This window comes from Cenococcum geophilum (assembly GCF_001692895.1).
Source record: "Cenococcum geophilum 1.58 unplaced genomic scaffold K441scaffold_83, whole genome shotgun sequence".
Taxonomy (NCBI): Eukaryota; Fungi; Ascomycota; class Dothideomycetes; order Gloniales; family Gloniaceae; genus Cenococcum; species Cenococcum geophilum.
The window spans coordinates 572,551-588,805 of record NW_027137641.1 but is presented as its reverse complement, the minus strand read 5'-3'; positions in this window follow the sequence as shown (position 1 = coordinate 588,805).

Here is a 16,255-nt window from a genome sequence, read left to right as displayed (position 1 = left end):
AGGTCCCTACACCCTACTATCCTATATAGGCTTTATGTTTCCACTAAATATGTAATCCACTCCCTAGCCTATCAGAAGCCGCCTTATGCCGCCTAAATAGAGGCCGTAAAAGAATTAATCCCCTACTTTAACTAATCCCCTACTTAAACAAGTCCCATACTTAAACAAATTCCCTATAAAAGCTAATACCTATATATTTTACCGCCCTATAGGAACTAGTCCCCTACCCTAATAAATCCCCTATAGGATCTGGTCCCCTACTCTAACAAATCCCTTACGGCAATAAATCCCCTACAGTAACGAACCCCCTACGGCAACAAATCCCCCACAGTAATAAATCCCCTACGGTAACGAATCCCCTATAGGTGCCAATGCCCATATATTCCACCGCCCTATAGAAACCAATCCCCTACGGCTTGCATTCCTATACAGCTTTTACTCCCCTACGGAAGCCTACAGCCACGTTTTCCTCTCCCGTACGGGAACCAATCCCCTACGGCTTCTGTTCTCCTGTTCCTAGATCTATAGATACTATTAGCTACGTCTTCCACTCCCCTACAGAACAAATCCCCTATAAATTCCATTTCTATATATAGTAACCGTATCTTCTACTACCTTATAAGAACCATACCTTATAGCTCCTACTCCCCGTACGGCTTTTACTCCCCTATAGGAACTAATAGCGATTTCTTCTACTCCCCTACGGAAACTAATCTCCTATAGCTTATAGTTCTCTGCGGGGATTAATACCCGCTTTCTTTATCGCCTTATAGCTTTTAATTCCTTACGGGAACTAACGCTTATATCTTTTACTTCCCTACGGGAACCAATGCCCTACAGCTTCCGTTCTCCTATTTCTGGATCCGCGAGCAATTTGCCCACGCCATAGCCTACTGCATAGCCTTGTTGTTATAAGAGTAAGTAAGTAATTTCGAGAAAGCAATAAGTAATAATGCTACTAGCTATAAGATCCACAAGACGTGTTTAATACTATATATATATAAGCGAATCTACGTATATAAGTTTAAATTCTTAACTAATCCAGCGCCTTTAAAGTCACTTTTAAAATTTTAGTTTAACGTAAGCGCCATTCTTAAATGCTTATATATAAGTTTCTCCCCCTTACTTTCAGCCAAGCCGTAACCAATTCGTATAGTGTTCTTAATCTAACGTAATATGTTAGCACTAGCCTTAAAACTCTTACTTAAATATTGCCTTACCTATCTTCCGTTTAATTAATGGTCTAAAAGCCGCTCTATATCTTTTTTAGAGATATTAGCAGCAGTATTGGCTTGCTTTAGGAAGGTCTTCTATACCTACTCTCTTGCCAGTCTCTTTAGCTTATTATATCTAAGTGTAAGATATATTCTGCTCTATATAGCTATATTAAATACGGTAATTCTATTTGTTATAAGAAACATAATACCTTAAAAATACTCCATTTGTCGCAGGAAGACGGATACTAGGCTATTACGTCGGACATTATTTAAAGTTCTTTCTATAAGAAAGATATTGGCCTCGTCTAGAAGAAGGACAGCGCTCTAATAGTAAACGTTCTTAACTATTAGAGCTAGGTTTTATTCCAAATAGGCTGGATCCGTATTAAGGTCTCCCGCACAAGCCTTGTTATGGTTAAACTAGTATATAAATATACTTATAAAGGGGAACAAACTATATAGAGGGGTCTCCTCTAAGATTCGGCAAGTGCTTTAGCTGTTAATGTCTTTCCTACCCTAGGTGGGCCACTAAAATAGTTAGCCTTTAAAACAGCCAATGCCTTGCCAGAAAACTTACTATAGTAAGAAAACTAGGCCTTTCCCCTTCCCTTTAATTATATTATTAAACTTTAATTTCCTAGACCTAGACTGGTAGCTCTTTATAAGTCCTTAAAGCACCATTTTCTTATCCTCCTTAATTGTAAGTGACTTAAATGCTAAGGCATTCCATTTAATGTCCTTGATATTAGCGATAGCAAATTTACCTATTAGTGCTTATATTAGTATATATAATTCGCTAGCTCTAGAAAAAGTATATAGAAAGCCTAACCCCATTTTTTGTCTGCCAAACTAAAGGCTAGGGCTGTTAGTGGACAGATTAGGTACTTATTATCTTCTATCTCCTTAGGAACTAAACCCTGATTTTTCACGTCCCCTTACCAATTGGTCCCTTAATCGATCACGTTCATTTTATACGCATCTATAGCGATTAGCTGCTTGCCATAGTTAGGATTCTGACAATAAAATGCTATTGCGTCCACTATAATGCGGCCGCTTGTAGAAAATCTCGACAGGCCATCCTTGGTCTAGAAAAACGCGATCCCTTTATATTTACAGTGGTTAATGCCTCTTAAAGACACGAACTTCCGGCTATTGCTAATAAGAACCTGCTTTATCTCGGCTTGTCTCTTATGACGCTCTAGCGGAAATACCTTAAGAGACGTAATTTTTATAGTTAAATGGAATTCCGGAATAGAGAGGGTGGTTTTTACCTCGCTAAACGCCTTCCCGTTGTAGCCGAAATAGTGACAGTTAAGTTTGAAGCTCTTTTTACTAAAAAGTGAGGTTTTAAAGTTGCCTAAATTATATATAAGGCATCTTGGTTGATCCGAGCCTTCGCAAATCGTAAGGATGTGCGTATTTGGTTTAAATAAGGCCTAAAAAAGATCGAAATTAATTTCGCTATGGTCCAGAAGCGGTAGAAGACTATTAGTTATAGGCGCGAAATGGTCTTTAAGGAATCTTAGTAACCCCTAAAGGTGCTTAGCGCCGATTAAGTCGGGAGAAAGACTCTCCTGGTATGTTTTTAACTGGGGTAAGAAATTAAACATAAGGTTTGTAGGAATTTAGAAGTTAAATTAGAATAAGCTACATCTGTTAAAAGGTCTACTTACTATAGGCTTGTCTTCCCGAAGGGTGATGGCTTATACGCCGTTTAGCACCACCTATAAGGCGTCTCTTACTTCTCCTAAATTTATGCCTAGGTACGTACTGCAGTCTTTCTTATCCTTTCCTAGCTTAAAAGTTAGCATCTAAGTTAATATATTTAAGGGCACCTAAGAGACAGACTAAATTTCTTCCAAAGGACATAAATATACTAATTATATATATTACGCTTATTTAACATATCCGGCGAAGTCTCTATAGTCTTATACTAGCAGCTTTGTTTATCCTAGCTGTAGCAGACGCTATATTAGTGTATTTCCAAGTATATTTTAAGGATTTCGTGAGCATATATCTTATTTAACACCTTAACTTTAACCTTAGAACCCCTTACTTTGGGTATCTCTTTAACCCCTAAACTTATAGGGAAAGGTAAGGGAGGTAGAGGAGGTGGAGAAGGTTAAGTCGCTTAGACTATCTTTAACATAGCTATAAACATTTCAATTGTATGCTGCGCTAACTGCTTATAATACAGATGCGTTCGGCTTAGGCTATTAGGGGGGGTATTTATGCTATTATAAGGTAGTAAAGGCGCTGGCGTAACGGGCTTGGATATGACTAGCATTATTGCTCTATAAAGCTTTAGTAACGTAATACTAATCTAAAGAAAGAGCTAAGTGAAAAGAGGAGCTAAATAGTATCGTTTTTTGGGCTAGATCCGCCATTTTCTTATATGATATAAACTGTGCCACGGGTGTATCTACACCTCTCTTCTGGTAATAGGCTACCTTCCCTAATTAATTCTAGTAGGCTTTAGTTAATATACGTTAATATCGTCTCCGTTGTAGTGAATGAAGCTATAGTATATGTGCTTATTGGCTTGCATATGGGATCTCAGCTCCAGCACTAGAGTAAGCTTAAAAAAAAGACATCGCCTAATCTAATTATAGAAGGCATAATTAATATAAGGCGCCGTTACAAGGAGACGGGTTTAAGTAGTCGCTTTAACTGCTAATGGCCTTCCAACTTAATTTTAATATCATTCCGGTAGTTTTCTAATGGTTTTTTAATAGTTCTCTAACGGTTCCTAAATGCTAAAGGTGAGGCGGAGTATAATAGATGGCCGTGCATGTGCATATATAATGCAATTACCACCTCTCTATACCTCTAGCTAAATCCCTACTAAAAAAGCATTAAACGAGCGGCCGATTTATCTCCCTAGCACTCCAGTACTTACTAGCTCAGCTATCCGAACGCCTTTATGCCTACAATAGCCCGCTAATGAATTTTTTTGCAGGCAATTAGCGTTCTATTCTTATTTTCTAGGTTATTTAAAGCCTCCAATTTTAGACCTACGCATACTTTCGCACGAATCTCTTCGCTCTTTAACATTTTTAGTCTTTTAATTTGTCCGAGTTAAGGTTAAGGATACGGCATACGGTTAATCGAAGACAGTCATACACTTAGCTCTAAGAACACTCCCCTAGCGTTTCTAACATCTGCGGAATTATATCCCCAGCAATGTATTCCGTGTGTAATATATAGAATAATTACTAGCCTTTATATATAAGTTTTTGTAGCTTTATATATTGCAACTAATCTAGCTTTTAACGCTAAAATAGAGTGAAATCAGCGACGACTGGAAGAAGGAATTCGAGAGATAACGCGATATTATTCACTCTTATTTTAAAGACTATAGGTTAATAACGGACAACAAAGAAGATAAGGCTCTCTAAAACCTTATTAATTACTGTAACGCTTATAATGATCCAGAGAAAGTTTAATGTTTAAAGGAGATGCTACTTAACCTCGATTAGGGTGAGACCTACTAAGAGATATTTACTGAGAAAATATTATAGGAAGAATAGGAGACATTAAGACATAGAATTTGGATATACTGCAGGCCTTGACCTAAATGTGACTTAGTAATGGCATAGCGGTGCTTAATAGATCATCCCCCCTATTATAGCTGAATGCGTAATATAACTTTTGTTCAATTCATTTAAAGGGGCATTATTGCCAGGTATGCCGTGACATCATTACTTTAAATACTTGTTTTTTGTAGCCGGAAAACCCTCCTTTAAAAAGCGGCCAAAACCTGCCCCTTACTAATTTAGGTATTCTATTTTAGTGGGCGGAACGCCTAAGTGCTAAAACTAACCCCTAACTATTAGTACTAACAGCAGGCCCTATAACTAATAGAGTAATTATATAAGGGTAAGAGCATTTGCTTAACTTAGTTAGGTAAAGTAACTCCTAAGCAAGGCGGGCTAAAATCTTAGCTGCGTAGTTGGAGGTAAAGCTAGTTTTATAAGCGACTGTATTTAGGAAACTATTTCTTAAGGAGAGCGAAGCGGTTAATTCTCTTTTTTACTTATATATGCGTATTTAAATCGTACTCTCCCTTCTAATAAGTGCCTAACTAATAGGCGGAGTCTTACATGCCTAGAGTGTGGCTTAGTAACCGTACTTAGTTTAGGTAGGTAACTTTCTATGTCATATATATATAAGCCAATACCCCACTATGCCGTAATCGGGCGGGCGTAAGGCAATCTTACTAGTTATTGGGCAGCACTGCTATAATTTTTACTAACACAATATATATATCCCTTTGTAGGATAGTACCAAGGGCTAGTAAATCTAGGCGTAGTCGCGGACGCAGCTATATACTATCTGGCGAATTTGGAGCATATCGGGGCTATAGAAAATTTACGACATTTTATATACTTACATCTATAGAGCTTTTATTCTCGCGCGAGATCCAAACTTCTTAAATATCCTTACCTTCTGTATTTTGGATATTCGGCCACATCTCTAACTTTCGCGCTGTGATATCCCCAGGGGCACTTAATTACTTTTAGCTAACTGGGAAGTGTAGAGCGCATTACTAACTAGGATATAGTGCGTACAATTAAGGCATTGAAGTCTTTAACGGATAGCGAACTTATAGAAATATGTAAGACAGAGGCAGGTTTCTCTTTGTAGTCTAGTTAGGAATAATTGTATTATAGACTAATTTTTAAGTAGCTAAATTGCGACGAGTGCCAAATTGAGTCTGGCCCCTCTACCGAAACCATATATTAGACCTCCCCACCTAAAAACACTATAGCTGTTGTTATTGATATCTCTAGCGTCGGTGGCTCTCTTAACATCTATTAGAAATCGGATAATAAATAAGGAAATGTTTTTATTGGCATAGTTGGGATAGAAGATAGTAAGAATGGTAACAGATTGGTAATATTATTGTAGGAAGCCGGATGGTACTACCGTTCCCTTAGGGCCATTAAAATTAAATATGCCGTAAAGAAATAGGCTAATTCCACATTCGCATATGGATACCTTATATAAGACGGTAACGTTATTTACTAAAGTAGTCGCATATTGCCTTTAAGATAGCTATCGTTATAAATAGGAACGAGTGGTTTTAGTATAGTTCCGTTAACCGCACTTTACCCCAAACTTAGTTAGACATAATAATAGCTTAAACGTCTTATAATGTTAGCTAGAAGACCCGCCTAGAAAATAAGTTTAAGGCAAATATTAGTTAGTAGCAAATATTTACCCGATAAGGAATATCTTATATACTTAACTGCTCGCCCTAAAGCTATTATTCTTTATATCCTTCCTTAGATTTAGTGACGCCTAATAGAGGTATAGGATTGGAGGCCTCTAAATACTTAGTGTGAGGTTGCTCGCGTGTGTCTGGAGAGCTTAGCTTTGGCGCGGCTAACCGATCCGATTTCGTAGGCTATAGCAGTAAAGTATCCGCGGTCTGTTAAGACGCCCGCATAGCAATAGCTGTTTAGTTTTCTGTAGTACCGTGCATGCTTGATAGAACTAGTTTAGTTAGCTATTAGGTGTTATTAAAGCGGGACTTTTTAACCTTTTGTGGTATATTCCTCTGCTAACGTTTAAAGAATTAGGGATTCTAAGGCTTTTTTATTTTCCTTAATCTCCAAAGGGAGGCGGAGTCTATTATGCTCCCTTATACTTACAATGGTTAATTACCCGAGCCTAACAGCACTAATTATCACCATTTGAGGACCATAATCATTGTTAATCCTCCTTAGAAAATGCTGGTAGCTCTCCCGCCTCTCGCCCGTTTTTAAGCTAGGAGGCTCTACTAACTTTATAAGTATATTAAAGGCTTCTTAGATATATTTACGCTTATAAGGCTTTACGCCTTTCCGGAGTTTAATCATCTTAGCGGTTATAAAGAGTTTAGTTATAGCGCTATTAATTAGTAATAGTTAGTGCTAATTTTGTTACGATGCCTAAATTAATGCTATAGTGTTAGGTTTGTTAAGGAGAGAAGGAGGTTATCCCGAAAAGATTCTAAGTTGGATAGTAGAGGAGGGATTTAAGTGGAGGATTTGAGGGAGGATTTAAGTGGAAATTGGTTGGAAATTAGTTAGAATTCTCTTGGGCTAAGAGGTACATTTCATTAGTCCTTTAGTAGGGCTTATAGTAGTTGTTTTTAGGCGCACTAGTGACGTGGGATAAGTAAAAGGTAGGATATAAAGTGATCCGTGCAAGCCGCTAGGGGAGATAAGTTGGGATGCCGAAGTGTTCTTAATTAGAGTAGTATTAAGACTGTAGAAACGTGGTATAACGTAACTAGCTAAGCGAGAATATGGCTTGCGCGGGGCGGTAATTAGAGTTTTACCGCCGTATGTTGTGTGGAGCGTATAAAGAATTTAAATCTATTAGACTGGAAATTATAAGATACTCCTACTAAATGCGCCAAGGATAAGAATACTGAACTAGAAATAGACCTTCAAGCCAAAAAGAGCACCACTATTTAAGAACGAGGATATCCTAAACTATCACCTCCATCCCTTACGCACGGCAGCTCTACCCTTTACTTTCGTAGAGTACACCTATAGTAATCCAACCTTAGCATACCGGACGCGTCTTTAGTAAGACTTAAGGGCATCTTTAGAATTTAAAAGCCCGCCCTTATAAACCTAGGTGGGCTTCTAAGCCACCTTATATTCGCGCCCTGACTTAGTTATTCTTTCCCCTAGAATATCGTTAATCTCCCATTTATTACCTAAGTTTATTTTATTGATTTTGTCTTTTTTAGCCCGGGTACGGCGCTTTATAGTAGGCTCTAGGTTTAAAACGTCGCTCTAGTTGTTGGCGACGCCATCGCTGTTACTATCCTTATCCTTATTATGAATATAACTGCTAGCCTTATTATACAGTGGTTTAATGCTATAAAGAAGGGTAGACTCTTAAAGCGAAGGGCTGGCGGGCCGCGGAGTGGATACTACTTACTAGTTAACTTGCGGGTATTAAGAGTTAAGGTTAAGGATAGGGATAGGAGGACTAGAAGGCAAGTCTTTACAAAAGGTAGGTAGCCTTTGTTGCTTCTAGGGACGTGGACTATTACTACCCTTGCCGCCCTTACTACCCCCGCTATTATCTTTAGTAAAGTTATTAGAATTATAATTAATAACGCCGTCCCGCTTAAGCTGATTAAGCTTCCGCTTCTTTAGTATTAAGGATAATTCGCCTCCCGTACTTTCTTTTTTATAATTACCCTCCTTTTTAATAAGCGGATTGTCTATATATTATGGTTATTAGGTTATAGTAATAATATTTTTAATATCCGTAACTTACTAATATTATCCGCATTATTGGCTATTAAGTATTAGTTAGTCACCACATGGGTCTCTAACTTCTATATAGCCTAAGAAACAGCTATAATATTAATTCCCTTAGCTAGGCTATCCATTTCATTAATATCTTCTACTGTGGGATTAAGATGGTTATACGCAGATGCGCTAAAGAGATCTTCTAGCTCCTCTAAAGAAGGTAGCTCCTTATCCTCGCTGTCCTTATCGCTACGGTCATTTCCGTTACCTAATAATTGTTAAGTAAGGCCGTTATATAGGGGGGAAGTGCATACCTAACTTATAAGATGCTAGTTAATCGCCGGCTTTATTAGCTTTATTGCCAGTATTACCGGCTCTATTGCCTTTGGCTTTAGGTTCCAAGTCTAGGTTAGCTATATTATCTTTAATAAATATTAGATTTACTGCTAGCCGTTAGATATATTTATAGTTATTAGGAAAAGAGGGAGGGGATAATTGCTAAATTACCTTAATTGCTTCCTCTAGCGTCTTGGCTATTACTTTCATTCTCGTAAATATCTTTATACTTATTAAAAGCTTTAGGATCTGCGGGTGCCTTATTAGGTGGATTGTTTAAAAAAGGTAATATAGAATAACTTGCCTAAGCGTAACTAGCCTAAATATTTCATAGGATTATCTCTTAGAGGGAAGCGAGGTACTCTCCCCTTTTTTATCCTCCTCTTTTTAGGTATATTACTTATATTTGCCTTAGAAGCTATAATCGCATAATGCTAAAAAGCCTTCAGTTTTTCAGGGGGTGTAGTATAGAAATTAATATTATTAAGTAAAATTTCTGAATAAAAACGAAGGGGTTAAGAAGATGCTATAGTTGCTGCCGCCATTGTTATTAGAGTTGTTATTACCTTATATCTTTCTAATAGCTCTAAAGGACGGGTCACGCTAGGCTTTTAAGTCTAAGCCAGTCCCCTCTTTGCTACTAGCTTATATCCGCAGCATCTATACTAAAATAACCCTACTAGCTTAATAGCGAATTAAAACGTGTAATCTACGCTCTATTAGTAATTACCGTTTGTAACATATAAAGGTTTATACGGGCTTAAAATCTATTATAAGATTAACGCCTATTAGGAAACTGCGATCGAGACCCAACTAACTAAGCTGGCACATTCAGCCTCTGACAGAAGCATCGCACCAAGCCTCCTTATTAAGGAGGTTAGTGGCGAAGTACCTCTTCTGCCCTTATTCCTTAGAGTTAGGGCTAGCGCTAATGTGTCCGTTTTCTAACCCGATTATACTAGCAAACTAGATCTTCCGTGCTAGATCCTTTGCGAGACTATAGTTCCTAGGGTTGGACAAGTAGGGGGCGTGCCGCGATTTTGTTGTAAGTATTAAAAGACACTCTAAGTAATGAGGGCATCCTTGGATCTCTTCCTAGGATTCTTAGTTATAGTGCGGAGCTTACAGCCGCTCCTTAACCTCCTAAATATACGCAAAAGCCTCGCTTTTACCCTTTCCTATAACTGGATGTTATAAACGATATAAGGGGGTAGATAGCGCGAGTAGATTAGGCGATTACACCCGTATCCATCTTACTGCGCCCTTTTAGCTGATGTAGCTACCGTATAAAGTCCGTCTCCGTTAGGAGATTAAATACGCAAATTTTCCTCTAGTATTTATTAGCTAAGAGTAAGATTATAACGCTAACTCTACTAGACGCCAGGCTGTGCTACTAGATAGGCCGTTTACCTCTAGATTCCGCCTTATAAGTCTTAGGTCTATATAAGGAATATTTCCATATAATCTATACCTCCTCAGCTAAATAGGGGACTAAATCAGACTAAAGCCCAGCGGCTTATCCGATTGTAATTTAATCCTCTAATTATTAGGCAAAAGTAAGATCTAAGTCTAGGTGGAGAAGGCGCTAAGGAGGGTAAAGGCTTCCAGCTTTTAGCGGCGCAGCTTTAACTAAGCTAAGTAATTAGCATTAACCTATAGTTGTTTCGCTAAGGACCCACTTTAGCGTCTAGCTTTGCCTTTATTATAACGCTGTAATATAACACTGCCTAACGTGTCCGTAGCTTATAGTAGCTATAACCCGTATAATCTATGGCTAGGCGGTTCTTAGTATAGTCCTATAGCTATTTATAGCTGTGCCGACAGGGATTAAGTTATAAATTCTGTAACTTAAGGTACTTAGGGCCAATAGCATACAGCCCATTTCGGGGAGAGGATATCCATATAATTAAGTAGGGTCGCTAGCTAAAATAAAATAAGACGTAAGGTGACTAGGAGCCGTCCAATAATATAAGGGAGCTTACAGCGGCGAGGGACCAGGCGCTGTTGCTCTAGGAAGGACTCTCCTAGAAAAATAAAGCAGGCAGCATTGCTAACGTGGTAATTTCTATAGATCCCGTTAATCGGCAGCTGTGGTGGTAGCTCCCTAGAGGCAAAGAAATGACCTAAATAGAAGGGGGGAAAGCTTCGAATATCGTAAATGCCCGCACGCGTAAGTGGGATAAGTCTCTTAAGGTTGGGCTGCGGAAGGACGAATGGCCATTGCTACTCTAGCGGCGAGAATAGAAAGAGCCGTTTCATCTGTTACTATAAAGAGAGTATAAGGGAGGAAGTTGTTAGAGAGCCTAAGAGGCGCTGCGCTACTATTAGTCTGAGATACGGAAATTAAGGGAAGTAATAGGGCTTGTATATGCGCGGACGCCGATAGGGGAGTAAAATGGCTTAGGGGCGGAGCGAGAAAGCTTGGCCGGGGCGATAATATCTAATAAGGGGGGTGCGCGGCGTTAGGGAGGAAAGAGAAGATAGAGAAGGGAGAGTAAAACGGCGAGTGGAGGACGCTTTTATGTAAAGAGGTCAAAGCACGGGCCAGGATAAAGCGGCGGGCCAGCAAGCGAGGGCGCGTTACCCGTAAAGGAAACCTCCATTTCCTGATGCAGTCCTACTCTTACAGATATACCTAATATAATAGATATTATAATATTATAACTTAGATATAATAATATTATAACTTAGATATAATAATAATATTATTATTTATTGCTTAACGTCCGATTTGAATCCCTATTAGGCCCACGCGGACTACTCCTTATATATATATAGGGAGAAAACTCTATTTAAGAAAACCCCGTAATCCATCTCCCTGCCTTTTAGGACTCGCCTATAAGGCGCCTACGAGGCGCCTACGAGTTACCTATGGTGCTCTACTACCTTACTTTTTAACCTCCTTAGGAACCACTACTGCCGTAACAAGCCTACGGACGCGCTAGTATCGCAAACTTTACTTTACCACTGTAGAGTCATCAGGGGGCGCCCGTTGCTTGCCCCCCCCCGCCCTTTATTGCTATTTCCTTTATAACCCGGAACTAGTTTAGTACATTTTAGCTAATAAGCCACTAGGTAACCGCCTTAAGGCCTTTTTATATCGAGAGTAGTGTATTATAGTTCTCTATGCCAGCTACTAAGAGTATTGCTTCTCGGTTAGTGCGTAAGGGGTATAACAGTATTACGTATTTTAGTATCTATCTTAGCCAGCCACATTCGCATCTTAGGCTACCTACTAGGACACCCACCTAGTAGAGCTAGTCTTTTAGTCCTATTATTCCTGTTCTTAAGAGTATTGCCATTATATTTTCTGCCTTTATTAGGCCTTCTTAGAGCCCTAAAGTGTTTACCCCCTATATCGTTAACTATGCTACAGCTTAGGTTCCTCTTGCCTTAGTTAGCCTCTATACCTTTAACTCCTATATACCTCTCTAGCGTTGGTCTAGCCAGTATTATATTACGGTAGATAGTTTCCTAGCATTCTTTTATGCTCTACTTTAGCTCCTTTCTCTTTCTTACTGTTATCTTTACTAGCCTCTTACGCGTTTCCCTTCCTCTATATAGGCCTGGGCCCTAAAGCAGCACTATTCTTCTTCTACTTTCTTTACCTGTTTCTCTAATATGTCTTCCCTACTTTGGGGTTATTGGTTTATTCTCCTATAGGGCGCCCTAAAATCCCTCTATAGTTTATTTAGGCGTGTCTTAATATACTTTATAACATTAGAGTTGCGTTTATTTTACGCCCTTTATATTGCAGCGGCTTTAATATATAGTTGTAGGGGGGGAATATTGGCTTCCTTTTTAAGCAGTGCTGTGGCCGTTCGCTTATATCCACCTGTTATACTCTAGAGGCAGGCTGTTTAGACCTTTTAGAGTGGTTTAAGGAGTAATTTAGGGGGGCCCTTTCTTAGATTCTCTAATGGCCCAAATACTGGACCCATACGTTATGGTTGGCCGGACAACTGCTATATATAGTAGGCGTGACCTCTAGAAGCATGGACCCTATATAGAATTAACAATCCTAGATAATGCGATATACTATACTTAGCCCTTACAGGAAGATATAATAATATTATAACTTAGATATAATAATATAATAATATAAATATATTATTTATATATCCTTTTCTCGTCTTCTTCTATAATTTCCTTATAGTAAAAATTTTATAGCTAAGTGTCGGGAATGAGGCAATTTGCCGTCACGTGATGGCAAGTTGCCATCACGTGTCGCCGCGGCACTAGCGTGGCGAGGAGCCTTAAGCTCCTCGCCCTTCCTCTTTTCCAATTAATAAGCTTTATTAATAAACATCACTATAACCCTACTCGAGTAGTCGTTATTAGTAAGTTACCCTATATAACTAATACTAATTAGTGGTTAAATATATAGTTAACTATAGAGAAGCTAGGTTTTTGAATAGAAGAGATAGTCTTATATAGGGGTGCTATATACGCTTATATAGAATAGATCCCGGCAATACTATACTACCTTAAACTTGCGGAAAACTAGTAATAGAAGTGTCACTAAGTACTAGGAGATACTAAGTTGCGTCTATTACGCAGAATAACCGCATTTACGAAGATTTGGTTAAGTACTTTAGGTTAGAAGTGTTACTAAACCTAAGGTCCTAAGTCAACGTCCAAAACGCGTTAAATAACATCTTAAATTGCCTACCTCTTAATAGCAAACCTACGAGATCCTACAAAACCGAAAATCCTACCTACCTTTAACGTACGACACCCCGTTAATTCTATACCTATTATGGCGTTAACCTACCCAAAAAAGTATAAGAAAGATATTAACCTAAAGATATAGAATAAAGCTATAATTAACCTTGCAAACGCTAATAAACAAGACTTAAATGGTTTTTTATTATACTGTATAGCATATTATAAAGACAGTAAATATAACAATACCGCGCTATAGGAATGTATAAAGGAGGACTTTATTAGATGGATAAAGGAAACATAGGCCCCTATAAACAAGGATATTGTACGGGACTTCCGTAACTTCCTTTAGGAGAATAAAGTATTTGTCCCTAAGGATAGGGGCGTTATTAGAGATAATATTTAGGAGTAGGTTCTTAATATAAAAGAGAAGCACAAATAGACTCTATAAGAGATTAAGCACCAACTACACACTATAAGGAAGCTTAACTTACGATGGAATCTAGGTAATATACTACAAGAGACGCGTTCTAATTCCATTACTCTAGGCACGAGTTCTTTTATTCTATATCCATCGCCTCTACCTCTATCTTTAGTTCCCTAAAATCCACCAATTTAACCTATAACTTTAACTACTGCCTCTTAACATAAGTAAGTATAAGATCCCCTTACTTCGCGATTTAATAACCTTTAGACTTTACCGACTAGACCTATGTCCCTACTATAGCCTATAATGTAACTCCTACCTCCTCTATCTTAATCTTAAATTAAAGACAGTTTAAAATTGCTTATAGAGCTTATAAAGCTCTACTTAGATTAGGAGAAGAAGTTTAGCGGGGAATTATATAATATTCTTAATTTGAAACTACGTATCTTCTATAACTATTATTAAAAGGTAGGAATAGAGTCTAATTAATACCACAACGCCTATTCCGTTATGCTTAAGGGCTAAGCTAGTACCTTCTATTATAATTGTTTAGTAAGAAAAGGATATAATTTTAACCGCATAATATATATATTAAGATGCTACTTTAAAACAGAAGAGAATAAGTAGTAGTATATATTAGAATAGAGAGAGACTACCTTCCTAAGGATTATTGCTATAAACCTAGGTGTCCCTCGGCTTAATTATCTTTAAAAGCTCTTTAATTAACTTTAGATAATTTAGCGTGGTTTATCCGAATTATATTAAGAGAATTTTAGCCTACGTGATTAAGTCATTAGCGCATGCTAAGGCGTTAAAGAATATAACCTTACTCTCTTTAATCCTGTAAATACTTATAAAGGAATATATGCCCAATTAAGATCTTCTATTGGCACCGCTTTACGCTCTTAAGAAGTACAGCAATTTAACGCCTAACTCTAACCTACTTTGATTAACCCGCCCGACTAATATAACTATAACTAGACTAATTAAATATATAGTGGCCGTGGTAGGTAATATAGTAGAGGGTATAATTAACGACTATAAGGTAAAGGTGGAGGTCCTTATAGAGGTTCATTTTGAAGTAATCGCTAGAAGAAATGCTACGTTTATAAGAAACTGAATTACTGGTTAACTAGGCATTCTCTTAATAAGCAAAAGGAGGTATATAATAAGTTTCGCCAGAGTATAAGAAATGTTGGAAATTATAAAGCTACTATAGCTTACTTCTAAAGCTTCCTGGTTTAATATAAAGGCGTAAAAGATCTTAAGGGTAAGGTTAATAAGGCCGAATAGCTCCTTATAGATATAGAAATTAAGGACTACTTACCTAACTAATACTTTACTAAGTATAGTAAGGTAGATGGCATATAAACTGTTACTATTCTTAATAACCAATCTACGCTCTATTTTACTATAAAGTTAAATATCTTTAATAAGCCAAAAAAGAGCTCTACGTTCTCCTTTAACGATAGATACTTGGTGAATATCTTCTATAGTATTATACTAGATACTAGAGCCGTAGGAGTATTTATAGCAGGAGAACCTTAAGTTTAAGCCCTTTAATAACTTAATACTTCTATTTAGATTAACTAATTAACGGTAGGCTAATATATAATACGTTTTGGCAAGGGTACCGTAATCTCTCTTAGCACAATTAGGGTCTAAACCCCCTTAAGATATATCACTTTCTACGTTATTCCCGCGAATACTCTATTTCTATTCTGCATTAGGGATATAGATAAATTAGGCGTTAAACTTAATAACCTTAAGAATATACTCGTGCAGGGAGATAATTAGGTGCCTATTATATGTAAGTAGGGTCACCCTTAGCTGCTCCTTTAACAACTAGAAAGGAGTGTTGCTTAGAGCTATTTAACTAAGTCAGAGTTACGCCAACTATACCGTCGTTTTGGCCACCTATCTGTTTATTAATTGCTTAGGGTTCTTTAGCAAGTAGGCTATAAAGTTAAGGTTAAGGCAATTAAGCATCTTATAAAGTACTACTACTACTACTAAATAAACTAGAAGTCCCCTGGCCGATTTAAGTTCACCCTTAAAAATAACTATAACTTTAACTTCTATATTATTGTTAACGTTATATATCTTAGCGGCAAGCCAGTATTNTAAGTTATTAACTTCTTAACCTTCTTCTAAGCCGTATGTTTCTTAAAGGATATATTAGCTAGGAACGTATAGGATACCCTATAATTATACTAGATTAATATTTACCTAGGACCCCCTAATTAAATTATCTATAATATAGAAAAGAACTTCTTATCTATAGAGTTCNNATAATAGATAAAGGCAATAGTAATTAAGGTTAAGGAAGTCCCTATTAAGGCATATAA